This window comes from Melospiza georgiana, chromosome 8 (assembly GCF_028018845.1).
Source record: "Melospiza georgiana isolate bMelGeo1 chromosome 8, bMelGeo1.pri, whole genome shotgun sequence".
NCBI classification, from domain to species: domain Eukaryota; kingdom Metazoa; phylum Chordata; class Aves; order Passeriformes; family Passerellidae; genus Melospiza; species Melospiza georgiana.
Genome location: NC_080437.1, coordinates 12,794,035 through 12,820,474, shown reverse-complemented (window position 1 = coordinate 12,820,474; position 26,440 = coordinate 12,794,035). Strand labels below are relative to the sequence as shown.

General features: G+C 40.0%; 1 protein-coding gene across 2 annotated transcripts in view; it reads right to left on the bottom strand.

The window, feature by feature from the left end:
• The window catches only part of RASGEF1A (RasGEF domain family member 1A), a 144,855-nt gene extending 127,721 nt beyond the window's left edge, over nucleotides 1–17,134 (bottom strand). For both annotated transcript variants that reach the window (XM_058028920.1, XM_058028922.1), the window contains exon 1: nucleotides 16,941–17,134. The gene's annotated coding sequence lies outside the window, so the exon portion shown is untranslated. The remainder of the gene's footprint in view (nucleotides 1–16,940) is intronic.
• Between the last annotated feature and the right edge of the window lie 9,306 nt (nucleotides 17,135–26,440).

The following is a 26,440-nucleotide window of genomic DNA, read 5'->3' as shown; positions in this document are numbered from 1 at the left end:
CTGCAGAAAACATTTTTTATTGCATATATTGAATAAATCTGGTCCCCCTGCCCTCGTAAGCTTTATTTCAGACACTTGCCTTGCAATTCCAATATGTGTAAAGTAAATAGAGGTGAAAACCTTGAGTCATATCACTCCAGACTTATCCCAGCTCTCCTCCAATCCAGCCTGTGTGCCATCTGGAACTCCTAGGAAATCCAGGGAAAGTGCTGCATCTAGTGCACACCACAGTTAAACCTGAACCCTGCAGCACAGAGGCACTGCCAGAAAACCTCTCTAACTTGTCAGATTAGGAAGGGAACTTTCCTGAAAAGAGGCAGTGTGGTTTCAAGAGATGTTTTTTAGAGTTTTGAAGTAGAGACTTGCCTGTCCCACTGATGTACCTTGACCTATTAATTGTTGTGGAACATGTTTCATTATAAATCAAAATGTTCATTCTTGAGCAGAAGTTCAACCTTTTTCAATTAAATGAGAAGTTCCAATTTCTTTAAACAAAGAAAATAAAACAACCCCAATCCTTATAGCAAAACTGGTGGAAAATGCTACTCTGTGAAAGCTACTGTTAATAAGATGTAGAATCAATACTGTTTAAGCTGATGGACATTTAACATCCATTTGACAGTTTTTACACCCTTGGTAGTTTTTGGTCCTTATAGTCAGAATATCACCCCATATTCTACAGTTATAGCCTAATATATATCTATCTAAATTCTCTCTGAAGTGTTAGGTGGGCATATTTTTTCTTTTTTCACAGAAATCCTCAAAATGCTCATTGTGGTAGAATTGAAAGCTGTCAAAGTGCTCTGTGTGCCTGGTGTAGGGGAAGTGAATCTGCTCTATGGCATATTAGGATTGTGAGCTCTTATTTAAAATGGAAGCTGTTCTATAAAGGTTTCAGGCATAGTTAGAATATAGTGGGAGAGAAATCCCAATGGAAATAAGCACAGAGAGTGATTGGCTCATGCAGGCTCTCCAAGGTGCTGCCTACCAGAGACACATAAAGCACATAAAGAGCTCAGTCAGCTCTAAGGGCAGGTGAAATAAGCATCTGCTTATCCTAGCAAGGTGATACAGCTTGCAAAGGTATAAAAAAGGAAATTTGCTCTGGTGGCTCCTTTACTATTTGTTGGCAAGGAACATTTGCTGCTAAAATTTTCAAAATGTTGAAGCTGATCTTTCTGACCCTTCACAGAGACTTGGGAGGCTAATACAGGAGGGAATGGAAAACTCTTAGAAATATTTCTTCCTAGCAACACCTATTTCATCTTGGATTTGTAGCATGTGTGTAAAAAAGAGGAGAATGAACTTAAACAGTTTAACAAAAGTTTATCTACAGTTTGTTTTACCAAAACAACCAGATATGGATGAAAGATGCCCAACAGAAGCAGGATTTATTGTAGGGGTGAAAAGAAATTATATGTAACAGGAGTAGACCCTTCCCCTCTGTATTTGTTTGATACAAAATAAGTAAAACCAGGAGTTAATTTAATTTACCTGTTCTATCTGCTGTATAATTGTATCTTGGGACTGTAGTATCTCCCTCAGGTGGGAATGGACAGTGAAGTGGAAATGTGTAACTAGAGTCTAAAACACTGCTGGGTGTCAGGAGAGAGCAGTTCTATTGAACAGTTTTTGACATGGTGTTAGCCAAGAGTTTGGAAGAAAGCCATTTTTTGAGCTGGTATAATAGCTGTGTGAAGTGAAAGTAAATTTAATGCAGGAGCTAAGTCATTGCTTTGGCTGAGGAGATGAGATGTGAATTCAAAAAAGATACTTCAGCCAGCTAAATTTTATGGCTGGTTTTTAAGTAAGTGTCTGTACACATACACCGTGGTTGTATTTAAACAGATCCATAAATTTTTAAATATGACATTGTTTGGGGAACTTTTTCTGTCTTCTTCAGCTTATAAAAGGCTGAGCAAGTGCTTAGGTGTTCAGAACAGCTAATCACCTCTTCTTGTTTACCATGGTCTGTAGTTTATGTTCCAGAGTTTTCCCATTCCCTTGAGGTGCAATCTTAATTTATTCATCCTTAAAATGTAGCCATATTTCCAATTAATGCTTGATATTTGATATCTGCTATTTGAAGTGCTTTGAAGATGGAAGAGACCAAATAAGTGCAAACTGTTATTCCTATTATACATCAGCTAAAACCAAAATTTGCTCCCTTTAGAAATAAAATCTGCCAAAGTTAATATTTGTCGTAGTGGATATTATTAATTTATTCTAAACCCATGCAATGGAAATGTTCATGTGTTGAAGACTGCAGAATTTAGCTTTTCTAAATCTTTGCTTTTTAAAGCAAGCAACAGATTCATCATTAATTTTTGGATGATGTACAGAACAATCTCTCCTCCTTTCCATCTGATGGTGAAGATTATCCCTTCCTCTGCTTTTATTTTTTCCCTTCAGAGCAGCAGAATTGCAAAGTAATCAGAAGACAGGAGCTGTATTTATAGCCCCCCAGTTACCTCACTGAGAGAAGCATTAATGCAAATCAGTTTATGCCTTCTAAAGAATGCTGCAATCATGTGATGCCTTCCTAAGGCACAAAAGATAAGGTGTATCAAATTTAGAAGCTCTTGGTGAAGGTATATCCTATACAAACAAAAACCTTTGCTGTTGGGAAATGAGAAATATACAATATGGGGAAAAACAGTGATGTATTTGTTTTAGCTAAAAATGTGTATTTTGGGGGATATAATAAACAGCCTGTTAGACTATCTCCAACTCCTGACAATCACATCATTTGTGTAAAAGCTATGCTGCTATTTGTTAACATGGTTGCTGTGGCAACAGAAACCTTCATCTCTTTGAGGTAAAATCAGAAGTGTGGTGAGCGTGGAAATGCAAGAGCTGACTTTACACACACGCAAATGAGTGCTTTGTCTCTTATTCCTCATTTCACACTAGAGAAAGACTAAAGCTTTTCTCTTTTCTGTTTCATTCTGGGGCTGGGGAGGGCAATTGGGAGTTCTGAGTGGTAGAAAGTGAAACCCACAGAGGGACTGAGCCACTCCTGCCTGCTGGGCTGCCAGTGGCTCCAACAGATGGTATCGGGTCTCACAAGAGCCTAATTGGCTTATCACAGGCAATGCACGTGGAACAGGGCCTTGGATAGAGCCAGCAAATACACGTTCAGCTGATGACTTGATTTTGTACCTGTGCTTTTAAACTAAAATATAGCTAAGACAGTATGAATCCATCTGAGAGAGCTGGATTGGAGCCTCACGGAGCCTGCAGTCCTTTGCTGGATTGTAGTACAAATTACTAAAAACATCTGTGGTGGATGTTGCAGGCTGGCACAACCTGGGCATTTGCATGGGAATTTCCATGCTGCCTCTGCTCTGGGACTTGTAAGGGGAGATCAGCCAATGTGTCCAAAGCAATGCCATGATCTCTACAATATGCATAGAATCGTATGCTCTAGTTTAGGGAAAGGCATGGAATTCAGAAAATTGTAATTTTCTTAGAGGTAGTATAGTGTAGTTAATGACTTATATCTAACAGTTTTAGTGATCACAAGGTTTTTTCCCATTTCTTTCTAAACGGCTGACTAACAAAGTCCTTTGCTGCTTGCAGGATTTTCTGAGTTTTTAAGTTTTATTTCAAGGCTGCTGTTTGAGTACCCAGTGATAAGAAAAATAGTCATAGAAATAACTTTTCATTTATGCATTGTGTTGTCAAAAATCTCCATTGTCCTGGTTTGAAACAGTTTTTTTTCCTACTTCAGCACCTCCATAATGTGTGTGTCAGTGGACAATGCAACTTAAAACCAATAAGGAAAAAAAAAAAAACCTTCATAGAAATAGAAGCTAATCCTTTGTCTCTGACCTATAATATGCCATGTAGGAAAAAGTAGCGAACACTAAAGCACCAAGATACCTGCCCAAAACTCTTACAAACTCAAGAGCATAAAAACCCTGATTTTGAAAAAATTATGGGCTTGTGCAGACCATATAGGGGAAATTATACTGAATCTAAAACTGGTTGATTGTAAAGTTTTTGTAAGATTTGAAGCATAGATACCTTCAAATGAGTCTGGGCACAAAGATGCTGCATCAGACAACAAAAGGAAATTCCCTTCTGGAGAATGACTTTCAGAGATTCACTGGATTCCTGTAGTTGCTGCTCTCATACTGTGAACAGGGGCTCAGAAGCTGCTTTTGTTGATTTACACAATAAGTTTATAGAAAAACATAGATTATAGAAAGGGAGCAGACCCAGGAGCCCACACAGTATTATTTGTTGATCATGATTCTGAAACAGAATTCCCTCAAGTCCTCATTCAGTTCCGCATTTCCTTGAAGGGATAGGCACAGGTTCACACATATTTTGCAATATTAACTGTCTGCTTATGGGATCGATTGTTTGTAACATTCCAAAATCTGGTCAGTAGTTTACATGACAAGTAATATTTCTGTCATTCTTGGGTTTTTTGTGTTTCACTTTGCGAATTGTTTTCAAATTTGAAATTTGTTTTTGTAGTTGCTATCATGTTTAAAAGTTACCAAAAAAAAGGAGTATAAATCTATTAGCTGCTCTGTACTTAAATTGCTTTTTGTATGAAACCTTGGGGTTTGCAGTCAAGCCCTTGTGTGGGTCCATTCCTCTGGAAAGAAGCAGGTATGCCAGAAGGTTTCTCTAAACTACTTCTGTATAGGGAGAGCAAGCAGTTTATAGGAGCCAATAAAGCGGCACCCTATGTCTCCAAATCAGCAAGCAACTAGAGTTTGATTAAAATTGCTATTGGATTCAGTGAGTTAGAGGGTTCTTACCTAGCACTGTCTATAAAATTAATCAGCCACAAAATACCCCATGCAGATTGCCAAGGTCTTCTCCCAAGAAGTTTTAGAAAAGAAGCTCAACTGGCACTTCAGCTCCCCAGCAGTTTGTGATAAAGCAGCATGCATTGCAGCACTTCATTGCCCGCTGAGGCTGCCACACCTGCAATAAAAGCACACACACATTGTGCTGTTCCTGGCACGGTGCTTCCTTGCACGGATTGGTTGGCATCCCTTGTCACTGACTGTCCCTTCCCTGAGCAGCTGCTTGCTCCTGGTTTCACAAAGCTATTTGGAGCACAGCAGGGGATAAGCTGCACAGGGAAGTTTGCTGTGAAAGCTTAAAGGCATCAGCATTGCAAGTACCCATTATACTGCCCCTGGAGAACACTAAGGGAAATAATGTGATTTTTCATTTGGAAGTCGTATGGTAAAGCCTCAACAGCTATGGCAGCACCGGCTAGAGGAGCTCCCCCATCACTCTGCACCTCAGTGAGACCTGGCTGGGAATTCAGCTCCCACTCAGTGATCACATGAAAAGAAGGTACGTCAAAAGCCAGATCTCTTCAAAGCACTGTTTGCTATTTCATTAGTGCTTCTCACCCTGGCATTCATTAACCTTCTTCTGATGTGCTGTACAAGCTCTGCACAATGAGGGAGACACACTCCTTGCAATTTACAGTTCCAGCTGAACAGTGCTTACAAAAGTATTAAGAATCTCCATTCCAGGCTGATCCAGGCCAGTAGCCCAGGATCTTATTTCCTAACCTGTCATTTATTAACCATGAACTAGTATCAATGTTAGATGTCTGAGAGAAGGAAATTTTTAGACTTTTATACTGAGTAGGCCTTTCTTTTGCCATACTGTGATGCTGGAAGAATTGGACAATTCTTTGATACTTTCAGGTTAGATTATTTCATGCTGAGCTTCTGGAGTAACTATGCCTGCAAACCAACAAAATCCTACATTTCACTAGTTAGCCTATTCCCCAGGTACACAGGGAAATTCTGTCCCAGAGCTGTCAAGGTCTGCTTTACAACCTTGGCAGTTTCCAATATCCTTACACATTATGGCAACCCACAAAATGGCTTTTCTGGACTTTGAGTGCAGTGGGTGCTGCTCTGGCCATCATTCTGGAGTTCTGCATTTGCTGGCTGCTGTCAGCAGGATCCCCCAGAGTCAGTCAAGGCTGATCCCTCTGCAGAGGGATCCACAGGGGATGTGACCTCAGTGGGACTGAGTGTGGAGTGGGTAGGAATGCAATTTGCTGCAGATCAGACTGTTACTGTAGGTCAAAGAAGTTTATAATAAAATATTTTGAAATTGTCCTGCAATACTGGTAAGGTGGAAGTGGCCATTGTTTTTTGTGTTGCCTTCTTTCTTGCTCAAGTCTAGGTGTTTTGCTCAGGTGATTCTGTAGTACAAGGTCAGTTTGTTCATTACTAGAATGCAGCATTTGCTCCCCAGAGTTTAATTTCTAAACCTCAGATTTGCTGCACTGTAAGACAAGAGATGGTTAGAATGAATTTTAGACAGTTATTGTTCAAGATCATTGTTCAGTGTGTGTTCCAAGGTTGCTACTTCATACTTTTTTATAATTAAAATCTCCACCAATTTATTTGTAATGTTTGGGTGATTTGAATTGAAGTATGCTTTGGTTTCATATGTTGTTCTTTTTTCTCCTTTTAGTTTCACAGCCCCCCTTGCCCCCCAACAAAAGCAATTTCATCAGACAATTTAATTGAGGAATCAATTATAGTAGATAAATAAGTCTTATACTGAATGTCTTGTAACTATGGAGTGTAATCATTTGTCTAAATAGGGCTGCATGTTTGACTTGAAACAATTTGTCCCTTGTTGTTAATTTATAAGTTTTGGTTGTGTTCAGGCTTCCAATGAGTTGGAGCAGTGTTGGGAAGAGGAAGGAGCTCACCACTGTGTGAATTTGTGGCCTGTACTTGGTGACTTCCAGCAAGATAGATCATTACCCTCAAGAATTTGTGATTAAAAATTACTCCTCCTCTTTTCAGTTCGGTCAGCAGAACACTGAATCTAATTTTAGACCAGTGCTGACCTAATTTTAGGAAACTGAGTTCCTGTGGGTCCTGTGTTACTCCATAGCCTGTTTTCTCTGTGCCCCTCTTACAAGGGAATTATGAGGCTTGTCTTGGAGTCTAAAAATCTTGACCAAGGTAACACTTAGAGCTATTTTCATGTAGGCACTTGTTGCTTGCATGAGCTCTGCCCTGCTGTAACCTTTCTCTCAAGGCTTTCTTTAGGTGGCAGGTATTCTGATTTATTTCTGCTTGTGGACGCAGTAAAAGATGGGGCACAAAGGGAAATCAAATTATCTGAATTCTTTTCAACCCAATACATTTCTCAATATATTTCAAGCACTAGTATTCGTCTGCTTGATATGGCTCAGTATGATGTGAAAGCTTAGGTCTATAAATAATAAATTAAATGTATCATAGCTTACCAAACAAATAGTTTCTAGAAGAGCAAGTGATTCCACTCACTTAGATATTTATTGCACAAGCATTTATACAAGTGAGGGGGGGATGCTAGCTTGAACCATTTCTCTTGGATTACAGACAATCCCTCCCTTTTTTTGAAGCAGTGATGACTCTTACAGAGATGGCTGGAGAACAGAGGGAGCTAAAGGAAAATGCTCCTTTCAGGGAAGCTAAACACACTGTGCCCCCTTCCCTTTGACACAGCAAAATGCCATTGTTGGGTTATTGCTTCCACACTTCTCCTGTTCCAATGTACCTGAGTCATCACAGCTGAATAGTAACCATTGTCTGTGATAAACTGTGAATAGGGGATGATGAAGTGGAGGTTTCCTGGAAAGGAGCAGAATTATTCTTCAGAATTCCCCATCCCTTATAAAAAGCCTTCTGACAATCTGGAAACTGACAAGTGTGAGCATTGTTAAAATTCATGTGGCTTGGAAAAAAGCCCTGTTGGATTGTCCATTTAAGCACATTTTTAGGCTGCAGGCTTTTACACCAGTTACAAATATATTGATTTTTAAGAAGAAATTATTGACCTTTAAAAGCCTGGAGTCAGCTGCTGCCTGGCCTGTTGGAGACATTTGGTTATTTGTACTCACAGAGGTGAGAGCTGGCACTTTGGAGTCAGAGCTGGGCAGTGAGCAGAGCTGAGGGGTGGGTGAGGAAAGCACAGGATTTACTAACACAGAATTACACAAGACTCACTGCAGAAGGTACCACTTACAGGACATCAGTCTGTATTCCAGGGTGGGGACCTTAAACTTAATTTCTTTGCTGCTTCTACCCTATTTCTGGGACAATTCCTGTACCATCTGTGATTTGAAAAAGTTTAGTTAATTCTTCTGTGCCTGCCCCACTTGTGCTGCCATAACAGTAATAACATTTTAGTAATGTTAGGCTGTACTTTCTAAGCAGTTTAGTACTCACAAACATGTATGATTGTAGGTTTCTTAATGAGGGGTATGTGTATGTAACAATAACTTTCATATTTACCAAAGGATGACTGGGCTATTTCTGCTGTGCCTTGTGTTTACATTTTCACCTCAGAAAATAAATTGTTTCCTAAGTTCAGGCAGAAGGGTGATTTTTCTGGCTGTCAAAACATATCAAGAAGTGATACAAATGGGATATTAATCACTGTGAATTAACAGTACAGCTCTGAACATAAAAACAATGTTGTTATTTAGTGACTGTATGTTGATGATAGATTAAAGAATACATATTGGGTTGCTTTTCTGTTGATTTTTCTTCTGGTCTTCCTTACTTGAAGTGCTCAGCGAGTATCACAGAAGTTCTCATCCCCAGCAGGTTAACTGGCATAGGAAGCTTGGCTCTGGCAATCTAAGATGTTCAGTGAAAAGAGGTTGTAATGATTTAGCCTGGCACTGAGTCACAACAGGTGAAAATCAAATCCCCACTTAGCTCTACAGCTTTCCACTTTTATACTAGTGCTATCCTGGCACCCACGTTTCTTCTCTGCAGTATTTCTTTCTTCAGCAGACTCCAGTTCTGTGCTGCTGCAGTGCAGAGCTGCAATCTGCTCCTTCTGGATGGACACCCTTGTGCATTGGCAGGGGGAGACCAAAATGCTGTGTGCTTTCTGCTGTCCTGACAATTTATGGGTACTGAGCTATCCAGCAGAAGGATCAGAATTCATGATCCCCATCCCACTGTCACAGAGAAAATCCATTTGTCCTGCAGTGCTTCAGAATGTGATTGACAGGAGATGAAAGGTGTTGAATTGATTTTGTAGTGTGCCATAAACAAAAGCCAGAGTGACAAGCATGTTTTGCTGTGGTATCTGGGCTCCCACAGCATCAGCCCCCATCCCTGCCCCAGCTCAGCTCCAGCAGGCATTGTCCCTGCTCCCATTGCACCAGGACTGGCAGCTGAAGGGGCACTTGCCTTGGCAGAGGGATTAGATCTAAGGACACATGTTTAGCCTGGAGAAAAGGAGAGATCTCATCACTCTGCACAACTGCCTGGAAGGAGGCTGGGGCCAGGGGACCAGTCTCTTCTGCCAGACAACCAGGGACAGGATGAAGGGGGAATGTTCTCAAGCTACACCAGGGCAAGTGGGACATCAGGAAGAATTTCTTCACTCACTGAGAGGGTGGTCAGGCACTGGAATGGGCTGCCCAGGGGGTGGTAGAGCCACTATCCCTGGAAATGTTCAAGAAATGACCGAATGTGGCACTTAGTGGCATTTTTATTTGACAAGGTCATGTTTGGCCAAAGGTTGCACTTGATGATCTTGCAGGTCTTTCCAACCTTAACAATTCAGTATTTTGTATTTGTTTTCTTTTGCATTCATTTGTATCTTAATCCTTATTCCTTTATTGATTTGTCTCTAAATCCACTATGAATGTCAGAAGTGCTGCGAGTAATGATGGAGAAAACACCTGTTTCTTTTCTTTTTCCCTCTCCCTTCTGTCCCTCATTTCCACGTGTGCCCTGTTGCTCCCTTTCTTGCCCCAGCTGTGTTCACTTTATTCATGAGCAGAAGCAATCCTGCAAAGAGATTTTTCAGGCAGCTGTAGTGAGTGCTGAGGAAACGGAGGAGTTTCCTCTGTAAATCCCACTATAATGCTGTACAGGGTTGTCTCTCTTTGTCCTGCTCTTTCCTACTGTGTAAAAGCCATCCTTCAATTTTTTAAATCCTATATGTTATGTATGTATTTGGCTCCAGATAACTTTATACATTCTCTTTTCGAGAGATTGCACAGAGTTAACATTTACATTTACCTTTAGAGGTGCAGCACTCATAATACTCTTTTGATTAATGTTAAACCAAGCAGTTATGCCTCTTTCCCCATTAGGTTATCCAAGAAACAATGCTGAGGAAAAAGAACATTATTCAGGCAGGAAAATCCCAAAATTAGTAGTGTGATGTGACTGCAATTTTCCTGAGACTTCTGAAATTATAAATTTTGGGGTTTTTTTTAATAACAAGTGGTAGAAGCACCTGTCATGTTTGTTGAATTCTAGCTCAGGTCTTCTAACCAGTTTCCCTTTCTTTTTAAAGTTTCTCTCAGATTTCTTTGAGAAACGCATTTTAAGATTAAATTGCCACGTTCAGACAGGATGAATGTGCTGCACGGTAGTGGCTTTAGGTTAGTTGGTGTGAAGAGCTAGGAATGGTCCCACTCTGTTGTGATCAGCAGCTGTAAGGTTCTGTACTTGCAGCTTGTATTATCATTTTTGAGATCTGAAACTATTTTTATAATAATGGACTTAGGTATGTAAGATACTAGGTTTGACACAGGTAAAATTGGATGAAATGACAGGGTTGCTGTGGTATGCTGGAAGCCAGACTCATTCAATGGTCCCATTTGACTTTAATATTTATGGATCTTTCTGCTAGTTTTGTTTTTATTTTCTTTTTTTCCTCCCCATCAAATACCAAACTTCATTGCAAGCACAAAAATCCAACTTAGTTATTTACATCTCCTGAGGTTTCAAACCCATTAAACAGCAGAGAGGCTCAGTAATTGTTTTATTACTACTACTGAAAGTGTAATAATACTAGTGGCAACAGAGGACAGTGAGCAAAACAATGAGAGAAATGTAAAGGCTTAAATAAAATCATTAAAGCTGTTTCACATGGGATAAACACCAATGTCAGGTTAATATTTCACACCACAGACAGCAAGCTTAATTAACTCTTTCTTTCACTTCCCTCCTGAAGAAAGTAGCTGTAGCAATATTTGGCTTTGTTAGAAGTGCAGGGCTTTCTGTATTGGTCCCTTCCTCTCAAATCAGTCCCCAGCTATAAAGAAGTTAACAACTGTGACACGGTAGGTGCTTTCTGCAGTTCCTGGTAACACGGGGGTTGTCTATTTTAGCTCTGTCCTGGCCCAGTTCTGTTCTTTTTTGCTCTCCAAGAGCAGTAGATGGGATATGCACAGTTCCAGGTGGCTCCTGGCAGGGCAGGGCATTGTTCTGCGGCACACACCCCAGTGGTGTCCCCAAGTGTCCCCTGAATGTGTCCTGGCGTGGCAGGACCTGTGTGTTTCATGACCTGAACTGTGTCCTGCAGTTTTTATGGGATATTTTCTTGTTTATTATATATTCAGTGTATTAGGCATGACACAGTAGTGACTGTAAAGTTGTGAGGAAGGCAGAGTTTGTAGGTGTTTGGGAACTGAAGAAAGGCTACTCAGCTCAAAGATTCCATGTTCTTTTCTATTTATGTGAGGATGCCTATTTAAATTTATTATTTTCCTAGAACCTTGCCTCAAAAGTGATTAGTAAAGCTGTGGCTGTATTTCTGTTTTGACAGTAGGTTTTGGCTTCTTTAGTTTCTGGAACTTTATGGTGTCACACATGTATGTATGTGTATGCAGCACACAGTTTCTTAGAATTTTTGAGTGTTTTGAGTTTCATGACAGAATCTGTAAAGTTTGAAACTTAGGAAAAAATTGAGTATTTTCATTGCAAAAGTTGGAAAAAAGTCTTTAACAGAGAGTTATGTATCTCATTTTCTGTCACCACCACACACTTTGTGCTCTTAGGTTGGACTCGATGATCTTAAAGGTCTCTTCCAACCTAGAAATTCTGTGATTCTTGTACATCTTGATGCATTGGTCTTGTCCCATAAACCTTCAGTATCTTTGCAACACAAAAAATCATTTGTTACATGATTTTGAGTGTCATGTGGCTCCAGTCTTCAAGTTCCTTATAAATGAACAATTTACTTGGCTTTTACTCTGGTTGCTTCACTGTGTGGATCCTGCCATTGTCCTCTGCATAACCTACAGATCACTTGGATGATGCATGTTTCACTAAATGTTACCCAACATTGCTGGTGCCACAAGGAATAAGAACACTTTTCTGAAATACACACCATCAACGTGAAAAGGTTGGGAAAGTCATGAGGAGAAATAGGAAGGAAAAGCCACACAGACTGTGCTGAGTATAACTGAAAATTCAGATTGTCTAACATGCATTCCAGAAGTGTCATCCAGGAGAACTGCTCTAGAGTGTGCCCTGCTCTCAGAGGTGTGTCCCGTTGGACAGTCAGGTTATTCACACAGATTGTCTTTAACACAACATTCCTAAACTAGCCAACAACTCAGTAATGAGATTGCCTCAAAACCTGGAGAATTTATGTCCAGCATACTTAGCTTCCTCATAATTTTTGAGATTTGAATTACGAAGGAATACAAACAAGCCAGCTGATATCGAGTGAAAAGACTTTTCACATGGTAATGAAATGAAAGAGAAAAATAAAGTTATTTTCCTGTTGGTACAGATTTTAAAGACTTCAGTTTTCAAAAATCCAGATTATTTGACAAAGCTTGAGTATGGGAAAAGCTACTTTGTGATGAACACAATATTGTTTTTATTGTATCTATATTAGATTCTGACACTATTTCCATGTATATATACTGAGATAACACTACACATTTGTTACATTACTCATTTATGTTTTAGTTGGATGCACCCTTCACCAGCGTAGGTGGTCAAAGGTCCAGTTCTATTGGACTGAAAATGCTAAAAGAGTGCAGTAAAGTTTGTTGGAAAATGCAAGAATTGAAGGTAAAGAAAGCAATAGTTCTTATCTACCAAGTACATTCATCACTAATTCACAGAGTGTCTGAAAGATGTCAGGAGAGAGTATTTCACCCAGAGGGTGGCTGGGCACTGGAAGAGGCTCCCCAGGGCAGTGGGCACAGCTCCAGGGCTGGCTGAGACCAAGAGGTGTTTGCACAACTCTCAGGCACATGGGGTGTGACTCTGGGGATGCTGCTGCGCAGGGGTTGGGCTCCATGATCCTGATGGGTCCCTTCCAATTCACAATATTCTATTATCTTATAATTCTAAGACTTCTTTACTTAAAGAAAAATGCTCTCCTCAGGAGGTAATGCCTAAACATGAGGGTTGGATGCCTGTTTTGCATCAGGTACATGCCTTAATTTAACCCCTATAAACATCCTTAGTCTTAGACTGAGATTAGATTTGATCTCAACTGATGAGAGCATGTTACAAGAAGGTTGTGGAAAGCAATGTAACAAGTGTGCAAAGTGTTTCCTATTCTAAAAATAGGGCTTGAAATACCATCTTAATCATGGTTAATTATGGTGGTGGAGTCACCATCCCTGGATGTGTTTAAGAAAGGACTGGATGTGGCACTCAGTGCCATGGTTTGGTTGAGGTATTAGGGCATGGGTTGGACTCGATGATCTTTAAGGTCTCTTCCAACCTAGTCAAATAAAAAATTTGAAAAAACCAAAAATACCCAACCAAAAGAAAAACAAAAAAACTTTTGAAATGTCATTTGTAGGTGCAGTTGCCTTACCTTATAACAAAGTACTGTGCAGTGGGGAGGATTTAATAGGTTTAACTCTATTCAGGGTGCAGGGAATAGATCTACAGATGCTGGAGCTCCAGTGACATTAATAGAGAGCTATGAAAGTGGCTAAGTATGGTTGTTTCAAAGGAGATGAAACTTAATCCATTTTTGCAGATGTCTGTGTAGAATATGCTTTATCAAGTAATTGGGATGGGTTTGAAACCTTTCTAGAGGTTGTTATCAAGAGCTTGTTCCTAATGTGTAAAATCTTGTTGATTTGTTTAGAGCTCTTCATTTTGGGTGGAGCTTAATGTTCAAATGAAACATACAGCAGTATCAGACAACTGAAGAACCTTCTATTCAAGCTGATTTTTGAGGGGAAGAACTTGGCTGAAAGTTTTTCTTTTCTAAATGAAATCAGTTACAAGCCTGAATCCACCTAACTAACCACAGAAAAACTCCTGCCTCCCCTGAATTTGGTTTCTGGAGGCAAAATGCCAAGAGGGATGTAAAACTCTGAGCCGAGGGGATCCCTGGCCACCCATCAGAGCAGCTGCCTGACTCTACTTTCAGCTGCTTGTGGCTGGTTTAATCTTCTAGATTCAAGCAGAGCTCCAGAGTTGAGCAGGTGTCTGTCTTAGGGATGTTTTTTCTTTTCACCCAATTCCAGGGCACCAGTTCTGCATCTTATTGCTCCCTGAACCTGTTTGACTGACAGTGGATTCTCTATTTTCAGTCAAATAGGTAGGACAGCACCTATCAACATTGTGCTGATTTTCCTAGTGCTGTCCTTCCAGCTCACCAGTAATGAATGACCCAAGAGTCTGATCACAGAGGAATAGCACTGAAGTGTTTGTTTGTTTATTTTGGTGAAGATATTATGCCAGCAATGAAGCTTCACAGAGAGACCCGTGATAACCCCGTGCCCCTCATACCAGTCTTGCCACCTGGACCCCAGCCAGACCATTTTTCTGTCAGTGATACTAAATGCCATACCTTTCCTTAATAATTCATCTTGCAACAAAAAGGCTCAAGCTAAAGCATGTGTTTCTGCTTTACAAACAGCTCCCTGCACATGTGCTGACTTTGCAGCTGCTTCCTGCACTCTTTGACTTCTGTAATTAGAGCAACTGGCCAGCCCAGCTAATGATATTAAACTGACTGGTCTAGAATGTCATTTATCTCCAGGGTTTAATTTGCTGAGTACAGGGCAGCACAATACAAGGCTTGCATGTGTTATAGCTGTAACTTGATTTTTTTAGCTCTTGTTGCTAAGTTACAATAAACTGTTATCACAGTAAATTGTCTGCATTTAAATGGACTAAGATTCCACCTGAAAGGAGCCACCCAGATGAGAATTGATAATATACTGATGTCTCAGAAGAAAGGAAAATAACACAGAAAAGCCAAATTGTGAACAGGGTAATTTTGTATTCCAGACATTAGCCAGACAGGCTCAAAAATAGCTGCTCAGACTCCAGAGACTATGATATGTGCTTCACTAGTAAGTGGCTAAGAGCTGGAATACAATAAATACGTGCTAATTTAAAAATAACTTACATTAATATTATCAACTTTTAATGGAATCACAATGATCTGTTGTCTCAATTGTACTTTAGAATTACTTTCCCTAGAAATAATCTCATACCCTTGCAGTCAGGCACCATATTGAAATGCTAGGAAAAAGAAGTAAATTTTTAAAAAAGTATCAAAGTCTCTGCACTTCTCTAAATGACTAGAAATAATCTTAAAACATAATGTTGGTAAATGCTTTCCACTTTTACAAGTGGAAAATTGTACCATATTCTGATGGAAAATTATGTAGAATCCATGCTGACACATCAAGATATTGATGTCCTACCTCTTCCCAAAGCTCTGTTTTAGATTCCTGGAAATTCCCTGAAACAAGAACATTTTTTCTCCTAATCTATTTTAAGGAGTGCATGGAGAGGGTAGTAGCTAAGGGGAGTGTTTATTGGTGCCATGTTTGAGTTCATTCGAAAAATATTCATGCTGGGTCAATGGCTTGTGGGTCTTGGTGGCTGCTGGGATGCTGAGTGGTGTTTTTTTGGTTAATTGCTGGTACCTGTTTGGTCACCTCCATGGGTGGGATCAACGTGGGATGCATCATCTTCCCTGAGCACAGAGTCCTTTTCATGGCAGTAATGTCAGGGCAGTTTTTAAAAAAGGGTTTAAAAGTCAACTCCTGATAAACCTATTGCCAGTACACAGAAGGTCTGAACAAATAGGACATGTAGGATATTGCAGAGAGACACCATAATCATGTATAGGAAACACAGATAAATTCAGTTGCAATTGTGACTCTTTCCACAGTACAGAAAACCTGTAAAGCAAAACAAATGTCTTCCACTGCAGTTGTACCATTAAAATCCAAAGGTGAGATTCTGGGATTCTGCAAGGTGCACTGGCTGGTCTGATACTCTTGTTTATAGTCTAGAAAAATATGATCCTGGGCTAATTTTAAAGGTGTCACCCTCCAAAGAAAGCCATTTGCTAAAAAGCATTGGATTGACAGAAATGAAGCTGTAGACATTCAGTGAAAGATTTCCATTAAAATCACAACTAAAAACTGTCAATCAGCCCCAGCAGAAACCTGCTTAGATAACTCTGCTAGAAATATTGTACCTCCTCAGAAAATGGAAGAAGAATATTTAGCCAGGATTTCAGAACGGGGAGAAACAGCTTCTCCCTTTACTTTAAATTGTTGTGCCGGAGACATTTACTGTCCTTGCAAAAACCCTCCTGCAAGGCTGAATTTTTGATTCACAGCAGAGAGGAATGCAGACAGAATATGTAGTGCAGCACTGCCTGTGCTCCAGCAGACTTGCCCTGGTGCTTTCAGCGAGCACTACTTTTGAAAAGCCCCCAAATGGATCACATCTGTCTGAGAAGCCCTCGGAGAGAGGGGCAATGACAGGGAAGCGTTTCTGTGGGCTGTGGAATCTCAACTCATTAAAGTGATGAAACAACCGCTGTGGGAATGAATCCGCCCGGAGTCCATGACAGACGCCGGGTACGCTCCATTCCCAGCAGCACAGCACAAAAGCCTCATCATTCGGCAATATTGGGAAGCCTCTCGCATCCACGGGAGCAGGTGGTAGTGCAGCCGCAAAAGTTGCATTAAGGGGGGAAAATGCAGGCGCTAGGCTGTGTTTTGACCTGCCTCCATCCCCCCGGGGGTGGCTGGGTGGTGCACGCGGGGTTAACACCAGAAAGACACACTGATGGCATGTAATGCCAGGTGTTCAGACACCCACCGTGTGCCAGCTTTCCTACACAGCCTCGGCTGGCCGCGGGGTAAAAAACACTCTTAAATCTCTTACCTTGGTCTAGTCCAGTGTAGCTTTTTGGTTGTTCTCCGTCCGCTATCAGCAACAGAGGAACTAGCGGCAGATTCCAGCGAGTCATCCTAAGCGGCAGAGCGGGCTGGCTGCTCGCACGGGCTGCGGGCTGGCTGCGCGGTGTGACCGCCGCGGGCTGGCCGGGCGGCGAGCGCGCCCCATCCTCCTGCGGGCATGGCACGGCACGGCACGGCACGGCACGGCACGGGGAGCCAGCGGCAGGGAGCACAGCCAGGCAGGAATGTACCGTGTGCCCGCGGCTCCCTCCCTTCCCCGCCTGCTGCTGCCCGGCCCCGCAACGCGCTGCCCAAAGTTACTTCTCAATCTGCGATGCACTCCCCGGTTATAGAGCCTCCTCCCCGCTCGGGTCTGCTCTGTAGTCCGTGCTCGGAGGAGCTCCTGGGCATCTCGGCGATTACATGGTCCTCTGTCTCCTCGGGAGGCCGGCGCGGATGCTCTGTGCAGAATGTGCTCTGTCTGTGGCTGTGCGAAAAGCAGCACTCGGCTCCTTGCAGCAATTTTATAGGCTGTGTAGCTGGGAGTGGGAAACCAAGGGCAAGGGCGGTAATTCTGGCATCAGAGGGAGAAAAAAATAGGAAAGGGTGTTTGAAGCCACAATTTTGTTGGGGGGAGAAACATTTCTTGGATACTCCTAACACAACAAGGTTGGGATAATTTCTGAGTCTCTGGTTTATAATCTCATGACCTGTTTCTGCAGATCAGAGATTGGTGCTAGAGACAGAACCCCTCCTGGGGATTCCCAAAATGATTTTCAGGAGGAAAAATGAAACTGTTGGAGTGGGTTACTTGCACTAAATGGCAAAGATTTCTCTGGGCAAACACAGCTAGTTTCTAATCACTATAAGTCTCCAAAGTATGGCTTAATAATTTCATTACACTCTCAGCCCTTGAATGCATAAGTTTGTTTATACACATATTTTCTTAGGAAGCTAATAGAGGACAGCTTCACAGAACTTGGTGAGGGCTGTAGATACTTTAGTGTCACTAGAAAAGTGGATGAAATGTTTAGGCTCTCACTGTTGGCTAACTGATTGCTAAATCTGGAAGGCTTTTATGGGCTTTTGAATGGCCTTTATTAAATCATTTGTACTACTACCTTTGCGTCAAGATATGCTCAGATGCTCTGAATATTTGCCAAGTTTATCTGGGTCTAAAAAGGGTCATGGCATTTCTTATTTTATATTCCTGCAATATGACTGTGTGTGGATGATTTTAATCCTGACTAATTGGCACAAAATTCCTCCAGAAAGCTAGGAAAAGAATTACAGCAAAAGGTGAAAGAGGTGACATAGGCATACATTCTTGATTAGAAAATTGAATGAAGGATAATACAAATGATTGTACCACTTAAATATCCATTAGGTGTTCTGCCTGTGTTTCCCTCTGCAGAGTACAAAATGATTGGGGTTTTTTTTTTTCTGATCTTATTGGATAAGGGTGGTCCTGTGAGAGTGAGATATGAGTTCTTCAGATTTTTTTTTTTTCATTTTATTTAATTATATATGTACTTCTGACTGTGCTAAAGGTACTAGGGATTTACTGGACTCTAATTCATAATGAAGCAGAACCACAGCCCATATCCAAGAGCTTAGAAAATGTTTCCTTAGACTGATTGCAGGCAAAATCATACTTTGGGTTTCTTTTCTCCTGAAAATTTGAACCAATGTGGCAACCTTCTTTTAACCCCATTAATTTCCACATATAACTCTGCATAATGGCATGAACAGTAAATACCTGTGAGCCGTGTGCTGCTGTAGAGTATAAGGAGACTTTTCCTTCAGCCTGTGAATGAACAGCATGAGGTATATCCACAAGAGTATTTAATCTGAACTCTCTGTGGCCCTAAATTCATCAGGAGGAATAATCTTTGGTACTGCTGGGCAGTGGCCATAGAGAAGTGCATCATTCTGGATAATCAGCTGTGTTTAGGATGTCTATCCAGGGTTCATTCTGGTCTCTTAGAAACCAACCAGAATTGTAAGTGTATTCGAGGTGCAACAGACTTCAAGTGGAAAATGGTTGGGTAGGAGAAGAAAAAGATTTTGTGCTGTGGAGGACACCTGCTGTAACAAAGGCTGTGCTTCAGCCACTTTTTGTGCTTCTGGAATTGTCCCTTGATATCCTGCATGACGGGGAATATTCAGTGGAAAGAGAAAGGACAGGGACAGGTATCAATGGCAGAGGATATAACAAAATTTTAAAACTCATTTCTCTGAGATGACAGATGGCAGTGGCTGAAGCTGGGTGTCCTGCATGGCAGGATAGGAGTGAGTAGAGCTAAAGTGACTGAGACTGACATTCTTGCACATTCAGAGAACCACAGACCTGGCGGCTCGTTCTTTAGTACAGTTCTTTCTACCTTGATAGAAATGTCACCAAATCGCCCACTCATGATCATATCAATAAGACATTAACATTATTATTAAAGTGATCATGAAAAGAATTTAAAAATATTTCTCCCTTATATGACTTATTAAAAATAGTAAGGACTCCCTTATATCTTTCTATAGCTTTGTCCTTTAAATTCCAATGGGGATGCTTTATTAGTTCTTTGCAAATTCCATTCTCCATTGAAATTTGACCCAATATGAGAAGTTAGGGAAGAATAGACCCAGTTTGGCTGGGAGGATTGCTGCTATTGTTTTGTCAATTACTGTTTTTATCAGAGTAAATATGGAGTAAATTCCAATTCCAATTAAACTTGTAAAGCTACATATTACAGAAGCTGCACGAGTAAAACTCTCTCAGATGTCTATTTATTTAGAAGCTCTAGCTGATGACAGGAGCATTATTTTCTGGAGCAGTTGATTGACAACTTCTTCAGATCAGATAGTGAAGATTTGCATATGCCAGAGTAGTCCTTAGGTTACTTATTGCCAAGATAATTGGGAGTCTCTGCTGCAGAGATAAGGAGCAGGTCAAGAATCTAATTGAATTGTGAGGCAGAAATTGGCAGTGTTGCATACAAAAACTTGTAGTGCAACTGCAGCTGCCATAGAGCCCAGGCTGCCTGAGGGAGCTGTGACATCTCTGCCACTGCAGTATTCAAAACCAGCCCAGACAAGCACAAGAACACAAGAGGGCATCCAGAAAAAAAAATGTATTTCTACTCAGAATATGGTTACTGTGATTTTCTTTTTTCACCACATGCTAAATAGTCACAGAATATACAAATGGAATGAGATCAGAGCTGGTCCTTTTCCTTGACTCATCATTGAATGCAACAAAATGGACTTGGTGATCTCAAAGGTCTTTTCCAACCTAGCTAATTCTGTGATTCTGTGAAAATCACATCATTGCAGAATCATGCTTTAGACTGGTCAGATTTATCTGTTGAGCGGCTGGGTACCTTCCAAGAAATGACCAAAGTCTGTGCAAAGCAGTGATTTTCCTGAGTTCTTCTGAAGCAAAGTAACCCATGTACTTATTTCTTACCCTCCCATATCCTGCTGCCTTTCATCCCCTCATACCTCCTTATATTTTGTTACAAATAAAGGGAGAACAAAGCATTTTTCATTATTATTTTGCCTTTTTCTTTTACAGACATATGATTCTGTGCTTAGTCACTGTTAAGCCTCCACACTTAACTCAAATTTTTGCACTTCAATTTGGTGCTGAAAATTTTGTTATTTTAAACTCCAGTAATTCCAAGCATTCCAAGCAAACTCCAAATTCCAAGCATCAGACCTGCTATATCTTCTCTCTCAAGCATTATTTTGAGGTTAAAGTAATGAAATTTGAGTTATGGAAAGTAAAATAGGCTTGAGAGTAACTTTAACCTTGACTGTTAAGGGCAAACCCACTGCAGTGGTGATCTGCTGTGTATAGAAATCATTGACTTAAAATGTACAATTCCAGAATACAAAACCACTGCAAAAGTTGCATCGTTTCTTTCTTCAGTCTGCAGCCCAAAATATTGCATTTGATGTTAGAAATGTATTTATATTCAAGAATCTGAACTTACTGTAATACCAGTGGGTTTTTTTGACTGGCAGTTATTATGTCCATATGTCTGTAATTATGAAAAATGATGTTTTCAAAACCAATTAAATAAATGGTATGAATGATTACTTTGGCTGAAAAGGTGGCTGCACACAGCTGCCATCAGCTGTGTGTAGATATTTGTGTTTCTGTTTACTTTTGAAATGTGAAGAACCACATGGAGAAAGAACACAGGACCATGTTAAAAAAAAAAAAAGACATTTTGTCTGTAGATCTGTAGATAAATAAGCCTTAATATTAACTGGGGAGAATGTTTCATGGTTGCTGAAGCTAGTGGAAAAGCTGAAAATGGTAATTTTTTTTTTCCAATTCCATTTTGTGAAAAGATTAAGATTTTTAAAATCACAGTTCAGAATGAAGGAACTGAACTGGATTGATTTCATTCCTATTCCACAATGCAGCTCAGCCTCTGGTTGTTTGGTTTTGCCTGCACTCTCTGAATGCTCCAGTGCTATGGATTTCTGAGTTGCTGTTATCGTCCTATTGCAGTAGTTTAGTACTTTTGTTACTAGGAAGTTTGGAGTTGGTTTCTTTGACACAATACCTCATCAAAATAGTCCTGACAAAACACATTGATTGTCTCTGTTTGTCCTCAGCATGGGTAAGGGGAGCTGATTAATTCTTTTCTGTTCCTGCAGCAGCTTTTTAAGCAATTGTTGTGTCTGCCCACATCTCAGTTTATGACTTGGGCAGCCCATCTCCAAAACCATTTGCCTCTCACTCGGTCTCACATGAGAGGAGACTTTAGAAAACAGAGGGATGCTCCTTCCCACACAGTGTTCAAGTGAACTTCATTCTTCATTGCTGTACCAGTGACTCAATCTCCCTGCACAGCCAGGAGATCATCTCAGGTTTCTAAAGCAATGGCCTTGACATATAATGTGCACTACCTGATTTTATGAGGATGCTGAGCCCTTGAAAACAGATTTTATTAAGTGTTTTTAATACTGCAGCTTAGTTCAGTTGAAGTTTCCATTGTGAAATGGTATTTTGGTGTCTGAAGCATTCCTGAAAAAATCCCTTTGGTTTGGTTGTTTTTAAGGACCTGAGTCTTAACTTTTTTTTTTCTTTCTCCATTATATTGGGACAAAAAAGATTTTGGCCATTGGTGTTTTTAAAATACTAATTAATATGAGGTTCTAAAACCAAAACTCTCAACATTTACCTGGAACTGAGAAAAATGCAAATCTCTAAGGCTGACAATTCTTTAACAATTTTTTTTAACTGAAAAATTGACAGTCCACTCAAATGCTAGGCTAGCAGTTCCTTCTTCCCCCTTTCTCACCAGAAATGTGCCCAGTTTGAAAATAGTTGAAATACTTCATCTAGATGAATGAGAATTTGCCTCAACTCAATGATGGATTCAGATGCAGCCAGTATTTGGAGTTAAGACCCTTCCTGGAAACTGACTTTAAATTTCCACTTTAAATTGAAAGACAAAGGGTCCATCCCTGATTCAGGGGAGTTGGGAAGTCTGCCATGTCAATTGTTGTTCCAGAATACTAAAAGGTTTCATTTCAGATTGCCACAGAACCCAAATAAATTTTGAGTTTAAAATAACCCCAAAAGCCCAAGGAGTCTGCTGTCAGGGGAACAGATATGTCAATAAGGAGTATTTATGTGGGTTCAGGGATAAATTGGATGCCTTTTCTCAGCAGTACACTTTGGCTTTGCTCTTATCAGAGGCTGGCATGAGTGATTGTCTGCTGTTTATTCAAAAGCATTAGAAGTGCCCTGTGGCGAGTGCACTCCTACTGACGAATGCTCAGACTGATATTTGGGTAGTGCTGACTGTTCCAGAAACTTGAGGTGGCTCAAAATGTGTGCCCGAAATGGGAAAATGTACCTCTGATTTCCTTCTATTGTAATGGTGATATACATGAGGACCTGTCTCTCAAAATCTTGGTAAAATCTTGGTGTTCTCCCTGAAACAGTGTGGAAGCATCTCTCTCAACCCCACAGCAGCCGTTTTCACTTGGAATCAGTTTTGACTCATGCAGTGTGGGATCAGATTCAGAAGGAATTAAAATGTCAGTGTTTTGTTTTGTTAATGAAATCAGTTAATTTCTGTTAGAGGAATATAGTTGTATATTACAATTAGTTGTTCAGAGCCCAGAAATTCTGAGGGGTTGGTATCTGCTGTTAGCAAAACATTTACATACCTTTAGCCCTGAAAGGGTAGTTAGTAATGTGTGGTTTGCTATCTCCCTGACAAGTTTAGCTCAGAAAATGCAGCTTGCTTCAATTGTGCAGGCTTTTGTTGCTGCACAATTGGTCCTTGGTGCCGGCCAGTTTGCTTTTGTAGGGGAAGGTATTAGCACAGAATTGCCAAGCACAGTGGCTATTTTGGGCTCCAGAGGTAATGAGAGGTTAAAAGGTGTGAAGAAGGGTTCCAGCTACCTGGTTTGATAGCCCATGCATCCTGGAAATTTAATTACATATTAATGGCTGCTTTCCGTGCTATTAATGCTGGGAAATGGCCTGTGAGAGAGATGCTCTCAATTAGCCCTTGCATTAACTTTTGTCATTAATGTCTGTCACTATTGATGCTTTTAATTGCATGAGACTTGAGGAGAGCTGGAGCAATCACACAGGGATGCCTGCTTTGACTGAACTCTGGCCTCCCAGGTCACAGCCATACAGAACAACTGGGTTTGGTTTAAAAAAGCCAAGTCCAGAAATAGGGCAACCAGCTGAAAGAGATATTCTATTTTTACACCAGCAGTGGTTTAGAGCTTGCTGTTATTTCTGAGCAAACCCACCCTTTGTAATGATAAAGAAACTTATCTGTGACTCTGTTTTAAAATCCTGGTAAAGTTCACATTGGTTTTCTTGTCTGTCCTTCATTTGCTTTCTGTTGACTCTCTCTTTCTGCCCCTTCCTCCATCCCTCCCAGTGGCTCAGCCTTCCAAAGATTCCCTGCCTTCCTGTTGGATGCATGAGGCATCACAGTGACAGCCCAGCCCAGTCACCATGGCACCAGGCTCCTTTGCAATGCAAGTAAAATTTCTGGGAAAATTTCAAGTGCCAGATCATTCTGGTTTTACCTGCTTAAAATCTAATTTTTGAACAGGAAGTACAGGACTGAGAAAGATCTACTTGGAGTACAGGGTATCTTAGAATTGCTTTAATGCATTCATTAAAGGAGTGAATTTTTTTCAAGCTTACTGATTAGATGTATTGAAGTCACAGTGATAGAAGGTCTTTTGGTTATAGGGCAAAATACTATTTTGAAATAATTCACCCTTTAAAATTATAGATTTACTCCTAAATTCATCTGCTTTCCCCTGAAGATTACATATTATTGAAGCCAGACTACGTAATCTCAGTTTTTTAACATGTTTGTTAAATTTGTTGAGTGATTTTTTTCTCTTCTCTAGTCCTGCTAGAGACCTGCAGAGCAGATTAGTTAATGTTGTTTGCAAACCTTGTTTATGCATTTATAATTTCACAGATTAGTTCCTTTGCAATCTGGGCCGGGGTTATCCAGGACTGTTACCCTCATGTTTCTTTTTTAAGTTTTGCTTCCACCTCCATGTGGATGGTTCCATGTCAGTAGACAGATGCTTCAGTTGCTGTTTCACCAGTCTTGCATAGAAAAAAGGCAAAGGGTTTATTTAACTTTTCCTGGTCATCTTCCAAATGTGTGACTACTGATATTTGTTTCAGTATAATTTCCAGACTTCTTCTAGCTTGACTTTCAACAATTATTATCTTTCCTATTTCAATGTTAAAAATATATGGTGTTTATCTCTACTTTTTTGCATCCAAAATGTACCATTGTTCCTTTTTTTTTTTTCCAAACCAACTTGTTATTACTCCATCTAATAATATTTTTCAGCCTAAGACTGCTTTTCTCCAGAGCCAGTCTAACAAAAAAGGAAAGGCATTTGTCAATTTCAAAATAAAGAAATATCTGGGCTGTCTTTGTTAGTTTTTACCCCTCCTGCTCTCTTTCTTTTCATTTCCACCTGGAAAATTATTCTTCTAGAACACAAATCTTGGTTCTTTTTGTGCCTCTAGTTATAATACAGAGATATCTAGGTGCTTATATTCTGTCCTGCTGATATGTAAACTGCCTCAATTTTCCTCCAGAAGCACCTCTATGTAATCATTCCCTAAGGGTCTATTGTATAAATGGACTCTGGTTTATCCATAGTGTGGTTTTAGGAGCAGAAATGCTCCCTCATTCTTAATGTTTTTATAAATCAAATTATATTTGTCATCTTTTAATAATTTATTTTTCTGTATTGATATTTATGTCAAAATGATTTCATATTTTATTCATTGCAAATTCACCAATTTGTTTCTAAGCTTGAATAAACTTGTATGTAAGGAGAAAATTTCCTCGCACATGCTCCTAAAATCTCTTTTAAGAACAGATTAATTAATTATCTCTAATTAGAATAGTTCACTTTCTTCTAAGTTTTATTTATATGGCAGTAAATTCTATATGAGACTAATAAAAATAGGAAAAAAACTTCTTCAGGGAAGTTCACTTGCAAACCTAAACTGAGCTCTGTTAACTGAAAAGCTGTAAGGTTCATAGAAGGTTAATTTTTATGGAGTTATTAATCAAAGCAAAACCACTAGTCTGCAATGCACATGATGGGTCTGCTAGACTACATTTGAGTGAAAGTTATAATATGACTTTTTAAAAGGGAAAACTGTGTTTTCTCTTTTTTCCCCTTGCACATGAACATACATGAACACACACAAATCTTTTCAGAAAAGTGCTCAGTCAAGAAAATCACAGTCAAGCTGATTAGAGTTTGGTAAAGGTGAAAAAGAGTCTTATAAAGGGGAATTTGGAGGAAAGCTTTATTCTGTCTTTCTAATATTTTTTCCTCTAAAATGTAGTATAATAGTCAGTGACCCTATTAAAAATATGAGTTACAGCAAAAATTGATAATAGTTCATGCGATTAACTCTAAACCAAGTGCAATGCATCTATTTTTACTGTGAATTGGGAAATCTTGCTGAAAGGTTTCATGCTCAGTTGTTGCATACACTGGTCAGAAATGGTTTGTAGTTCAGGAATATAATTCTATATAATGGCAGAAATGGAGAGAGATGTAAAGAATGTGACAGCTGGATTGATGGTGACAGTTCTGAGTGTGCTGGTTCTTAGCCTTGTCCGATTATGACATTTGGATGCCATTTTTAATTTTCACAAATTTTACCCAGAAGACATGGTAGTGTGAGTCTTTCCACCCTCATCAAGACCAGCCTTGTACATATGTTAGACAAGCCATGGCTGTTTCTTTTAGTTACCTAATTGAATGGTGAGAGATATTTAAGTGCAACTGTATTTCTGTCATGCATATTTGAGTGCTAGAGAGAAATATTTTCCCCTGGCTGCTGAGTAAGTTTGCATCTATTCGTTTTTAATGCAGAAGTTGCAATCAGTGTTTTAGTAAGGATGGTAAGATTTTAAAGTTTAAAAATAAATTATCTGG